The sequence below is a fragment of the Capsicum annuum genome, chromosome 8, assembly GCF_002878395.1.
Source record: "Capsicum annuum cultivar UCD-10X-F1 chromosome 8, UCD10Xv1.1, whole genome shotgun sequence".
NCBI classification, from domain to species: domain Eukaryota; kingdom Viridiplantae; phylum Streptophyta; class Magnoliopsida; order Solanales; family Solanaceae; genus Capsicum; species Capsicum annuum.
In genome coordinates, this window is record NC_061118.1 from 150,579,048 (window position 1) to 150,585,682 (window position 6,635).

Consider the following 6,635-nt stretch of genomic DNA (forward strand, 5'->3'; position numbering starts at 1 on the left):
TTCTCGAAACTATTTTCTAAAAAATTAAGAGTACTTTGAAAAAAATCTATATAAATCTTTTACTTAGTGATTGCCTAGACATCAATTAGGACGGGGAGTCAGGGGTGGAAGTCCCAACATGATGAAATACCTGAAAGATGGCGAGGGCAAATCAAGGATCGTAGGAAGTTAACATGGAGTAGTTTCTTTCAAACTAATCATTTTTTGTGGATGCAGGGATCAATACACAAAATGAGCATTTCTTTCGAAAAATCCCCAAGAAAGTCAGGAGCCATGATAGAGCATATAAGGCTTAATAACGGTACTTTTGGTAGCCCAAAAACCGGCTCAACACCCATTTATTGACGACCTTTCGAATTGTCCATCTCATTTCTTGAGATCATGGAGGACAAACAAAAGTGTCTTGTCTTCTTTACAAATATTGTATTTAGAATTTTTCTAAAAAAAATAGTCGCTAGCAAAAGCGACTTTGTGTCTACTAATCGTCTACCTTGAGTACACGTACATGCAGAAAGCAAGACCCTGACAAATGATTTTAAGAGAAACTGTTTTTAATTTATCGGAAGAACCATTGCCTCTCATTGCCAAGAGGGCCATTGCATCTCATCGTTATTCAATATCTGTTGACATGCTAGACACAACGCTGGCATCGAGGATATCATCAGCATTCAATATATCCGTTGACACGCAAGACACAACGCTGGTGTCAAGGATATCATCATCATTCAATAGCTATTGACGTGCTAGACACTACGCTGGTGTCGAGGATATCATCAGCATTCAATATATCTATTGACACGCAAGGCACAATGCTGGAGTTAAGGATATCATCATCATTCAATATCTGTTGACATGCTAGAAAATGCTGGCATCGAGGATATCATCAGCATTCAATATAAGTCATATTATTTGAAATAAAATAGTGTGCAAGATCACCTATGAGTTGATAGCCTGTAGGTCATCCGTAAGCCACAACAATATCCTAACTGGATAGTGTGCAAGATCGCCCAAAAATCGATAGTTCAAAGGTTATCCATAAGTCGCAACTAAATCTTTACCGAAGAATATGGAAGATTATCAAATTGATGCATCCAAGGGTTCTCTATAAACCGTGTCATATCCAAGATCGATTATGTGCAGGATTACCCAAAGACTAATATTTTAAGGGATTATCTATAACTCATATTGCATCCAAGGTTGGATGATGTGCAGGAACACCTGAAAGGTAGAGATTGGAGGGACATCTTTAAGCCATCTCTTATTCAAATTCGGATAATGTATAGGATTACCTAAAAGGTAGAAATCAAAAGGATATTTGTAAGTCGCCTTGTATCCAACATCAAATAATGCATAAGATTATCCAAAGATTGATAATTTAAAGGAAATTTATAAATTGATCATCGACTATAACCGGAGAGGTTACCGTTCCTTATGCAACAAATGATATAGGTACCCAAAGGGTTTCCACGTCAGTACAAGATTACACGGTTGTAGAGACCGTTCTGCATAAAGTATCGCCGGTGTCCAAAAGGGCCACCCACTTTGAAGACATATTCAACTGACAAATGTCATAATTATACAACAATCAAGAGGGTTGTTGTGTTTGGTATTGACGGTTATTTCATTCCAAAAAGGTACATGAAGAGATGACTCCGCTTTTCAGGCCACAACTCACGTGGAGATATGGTAAAAGACTGCATACCTCTTTCATGAATTATGTTTAGCACGAACACTTTTTGCTTGAAGCATTGTCGAGAGCATTCAAGAGGATGAAAATATTAAATGAAAACCACAGGTGTGGATGACTTCAAGTAGGACATATCACCTGAATCCAACCTGTTTTCCTTTTCCTCTTTATGATCATGCGCGTTCCACGTGAATTCATACGAGAAGATACTGAGAATCTTCTAGAAACACACTTAGGTGTCTCATCCAACGTTCAAATCCCAAAATTCTCAGATAGAGGTTTACGAATTCATACATAGGTGGAGTATTTTCATTGGCTTGTGAAGATTATTCCCTTTCCACCAATTTCTATTGGCCACTTTTCGGAATTCCGTTCAAGAAAATCAAAATAGAGGTACAGTTCATTAGGGTCCGGATCTTTTGAATTTCAAAAATGAACCCTCAATCCCCTTCTATAAGTAGCTCTCTTTAGAGCAAGAAAAAGGGATTTTTTTTTTTTAGGGATTTTGGAATATTTTTTCACTTGTCTCTCCTTTCCTTTGTTGTTTCTCCTCTTTTTTCTCTTTGGAGTTCGAAATTTTAGAGGCAAAGGGGGTTCAAAAGTTTTGGGTTGAAAATTTGGAGTTAGAGAAAATCTTCAAAAATTCAGAAATAAACAAAAAAGGGGTTAGAAAGGGGGGCTCTCAGAGGGAAAAATATTCTCTTTACGCCTAAGAAACATACATTTTTAGGAGGTGCGTCTGAACTGTCAAAGCAGTTGTGAGTTTTTTGGTGGTCGGAATCCTATCGTCAGCTCGTTATCCTATTTTGCTGCTCCAAAAGAGGTAAATACACATTTCTTTTTAATTTTGTTATGGTTATCATTTTCTTCTTCGTGGTTCCACTTTTTTTTTGCTGGGAATGACTGCTGTAGAGGCCTGGAAGGCATAGGATTTTTGTGTTTGATATATTGTTCTACTAAAAAACTCATTCTTGCCCATGTTTGATTGGTTGTCGTTCATGCTTGATCTCTCTCATTTTATTCTGTCTGAATGTTACTAGTTAGCTTTAATTCTTCAACTTTAGAAACTATTTTGCTGGTCTCATATTCGATGTTGCTTTGTAGTTCATAGAGTAGGAGAATAAAATCTTTATGTATTTTCGAAATTCAAAAAAATTTTCAAAGAATAGATATTAGGCAGCCTGTTTGCATATCTTTTTGGCTCAAACACAGGAAATTGTAATAAATAAGAACTCGAATGTTATTTCCTTCCGACTTGCCACTCTTGATGTACAATAGTCTAATTTGATTCGAAAGTTTACTTTAAAATATGAGAGTGGACCATAGGGATGAATTATGTTTTCTTCATGGCTAATTCAATTTGCTGTAATTGACTCATGAGAACAAATTAAAGTTTGACGGGTTAATGTTTCTTTCCTTTCTTGCTTTTCTTGCTCGCATATAAGTTGTGGCATCTTGTATCATGATTAAATTACCTAAAATTGGGTTTATGTAGTGTTTGAATCTTATTTATTTGTTAACCCAGTGGTAACGAAGGCATTAAGATTTCAGCCTTGCTTTTCTTGAAGTTTCAGCTATCATATTCCTTGCACAAAGTGATTAAGTCTTTAATTTTTTATGTTTGGCATTCTGGAATTTGAACGTTGCTTGTGATCCATCGTTTATGTAGTATGATCCAGGAGTTGTAACTTTTTTTTGTGACATGCTTAATTGGGTCCTTTTGTGGCATTAAAGTGATAAATTATTTTCTTTATTTCGCTAAAGACCATAAGAATTTCTTGTTGAAGCTTTATTTCCTCCTGTAGTTGAAATTTATTTAATTGATTATGAACATTTTCTTCAAACATTATAGACTTTTGCTCCTGTGGAATTTTTACCTATGTATGAGTGTATTTGAAAGAAGCAGGAATGCTATAGCTTATTAATTTTTAAAATCTTTGACGTATGTTAATTTCTTCATTCCTTTCTTTGCATGCACCTCCTTGGAGTTCAAATGGGCCCCTTCTCTCTTTGCATTTCATAAATGGGCCAATGAGGCCTATCCTTCTGAGTTAAGCCTAAAAGAAAATCCAAGAATCCATCACATGGCGTATGGATACGAGGAATCGAAAGAAGAATGGTTTAAAGTTCCATCTTTGAAGCGGCAAAGGGGACTTGAAAATCTCGTTATTTCTTCTTTATTGATTTATTTATCCATTGTTTCCATTATTTATTTATTTACTTATTTATATTTTTATTTATTTAGTGACTTATTTATTTATTCATTTGGGCCTCGAAGCCAAAGTTGTAAATTTAAAATAGGTGGGGCGAGACTCAAGCCGAAAAGGGCTCGAAAACATAAAATTAAGACAGGTGAAAGATGGGTCAAAAACCTAACTAGATTAGGACAGGGTCGACCGTTTGGGCTTAAAAGCCTAAATCACTATTTCTCCCCTTTCCCTTTTTTCTATTTGCTTACTTGTTTTACGTGTGTTTTGCGAACCTAGTAAAATCCTTAGTCAAGTCACTAAAAAACTGGTTTTGCATAAACAGCAAAATATTCCTAAAATCACTTTTCTTTTCAAAAAATAAACTTTTTCAAAGTTAATCAAAAGACGATTTTCAAACAGTCCGGATAACCACAAGTTAGCGGACATTTTAGGTGCATAATATCTTCCCAAAACGTTAATAGGAACCGCTTATCTAGAATCTCTAACTTAAAACGATTTTTCTATTTTGAATCGTTTGCAGTAACTCTCTAAAGGTTTCTTAATTCCTTTTCAAAATTAAGTGGCGACTCTCAAAAAGTCAAAATTTCCGCAAAACAATATCAACCACAATCACATCCACACATCTACTACCCCTACCCGAAAATAGCAGAAGAATAAGGGTTTGTAGTAATTCAAGTACCTTATCCTCTTGATGCTTGTGCTCCTTCTCTTTTAGTTCATTAACAAATTTGTTAAATATTTCAAGCAGCAAGCCCTCATCACCCATTATTCTATAAAATAATTACAGCAAAGAAATTAACATTCAATGTTACGACATAATGAGAATCATGAGATTATGAATAAAAAAGTAACAATCCAGAGCATTTCATTTTAAAGCCAAAGAGGCTAGACAAATTGAAACTAGAGATTTAGCAGCATACTCCATCAGAACCGTGAAACAATTACAAATGCCAACAATAAAAAAAAAACTAAAACATTCACAAATATCGGAATTTTAAAAACTATCTGCTAGAGCTATTAAACGCCCAGTGTTGGAACAACTAATAATTGACATCAACCAATTTCTAGAGGGATAAGTTCAACATTAAAAATCACTTAGCAAAATGGTAATTCATGCTAATACTATAAGGAAATAGCCTACCTAAATGTTGAGGAATATAAAACAACAAATCATTCAACACAGCTATTATTCTAAGGTACATTCTAGAACTACGTGAATTACTGTTTAGAATATTGAAGGAGTTGGTCCTTGAAAATAATATCAATTATCATTCTCCAATGGTCCTTGCAATCGTGTTACTAATTCTAGATCAGTAAAAGCAAAAGAAGCTACTTGCCTATCTCCGAAGAGGGATTTGCAGTCCTCCCATTTCGATGATGCAGTAATTTCCTGCAACCACAGCAAACAAATAGATTATGGTTTAAAGGAAATATCATGGGATCCCATCCATTGCAATGTCAGAGATCGTAAACTGTTTACTATACCTTTGATGCATGAAGAAGTTCATAGAACTCATCTGCTAGACGTTTACGCTTTTTAGCTTCTTTTTCTTCTTTCTCCCTGGCCCTTTCCAGTAACTCCTCAAAGACAAACTATGCAGATAAAATATGCACATTCAATACTCAATGACTCGGCAAGCCCAAACGCGTTGAACATAAAGTTTAGAAAGGAAGTATGGAATAAGATTCAGTATAATCCATGTATGTCCTCTTATTCCTTCGTTTGGAAGGCAGGGGGGATATAATGTAAGAGTATTATTACCATCTTTTGGAGTAACTCCTCACATTATAATCTTTGATAAAAAGCTTTACAAAAGTTTTAAGCTATTGAAAGTAAAATAAAAGCGTTCAGAGACCCAACCGTCTAAGCATAATTCTTCGACAAGATACCCCTTGGAATTCCCTCTTCCCACATACATAGATTATACGCCATGACCATAAATAACCTCCAAAATCCAAATGATATATGAAGAATATACTCATTACAAAAATAGCAAATGATTGTTGATATCATCCAGTTATGTTGTTTAACCAGTTTCGTAGAGTAAAACTCTTATCCACTAACCGTAAAAACAGAAAACTACAAGGCAAATTGCTTTGAATTAAGCAATTTAAGATATGTGCGGTAGGTGTAATATTAAACATTGCCATCCAAGAAATAAAAACTAAGGAAAATGGTACCAAAACTGAAGAATTGGAAGCAAAAGCTAACCACTAAATATTTGATCAATGTGGTCCTCGTCTTTATTCTTGAAAGTTTCAGGCTTACTAGCTAACTGACACACTACTCTTCTTTTAACTCCATTACAAGAAGATCCAAATTTAATGTGGGATAGGTTATAGTTGATACTAAGTGAAAATGCCACTAACCACAGTTGACTACCTACGAGTTGCCAATTTAGCAATCACAAACTGACCGACTTCCAGTGAAACATAACATGGAAGTACTACTAATGCTTTTGCACTCAATCCACTCATCTTATGCAGGACCTGTCCCAAAGATTAAAAGGGAACAAATACATAGAAATCCATTTAGTGAATGGGGTACTTCAATTTTCACAATATTCAATTCAACATGGGTCGATGTGAAATAGTATACAGTGCTTAGCCATAATTAGACCTTTAAGTTGGTATCTGACATTGGTGGAGAGCTAATATACTTGGCGATTGAAACCTTAAAATCATCAAGCGTCCAGGCTGATGTCAATCCAATCTGAAAGTAGAGACGGCTCAGCCAA

General features: G+C 35.2%; 1 pseudogene; it reads right to left on the minus strand.

The window, feature by feature from the left end:
• Window positions 1-4,474: 4,474 nt before the first annotated feature.
• Window positions 4,475-6,635, minus strand: part of LOC107879298 — a 41,001-nt pseudogene continuing 38,840 nt past the window's right edge.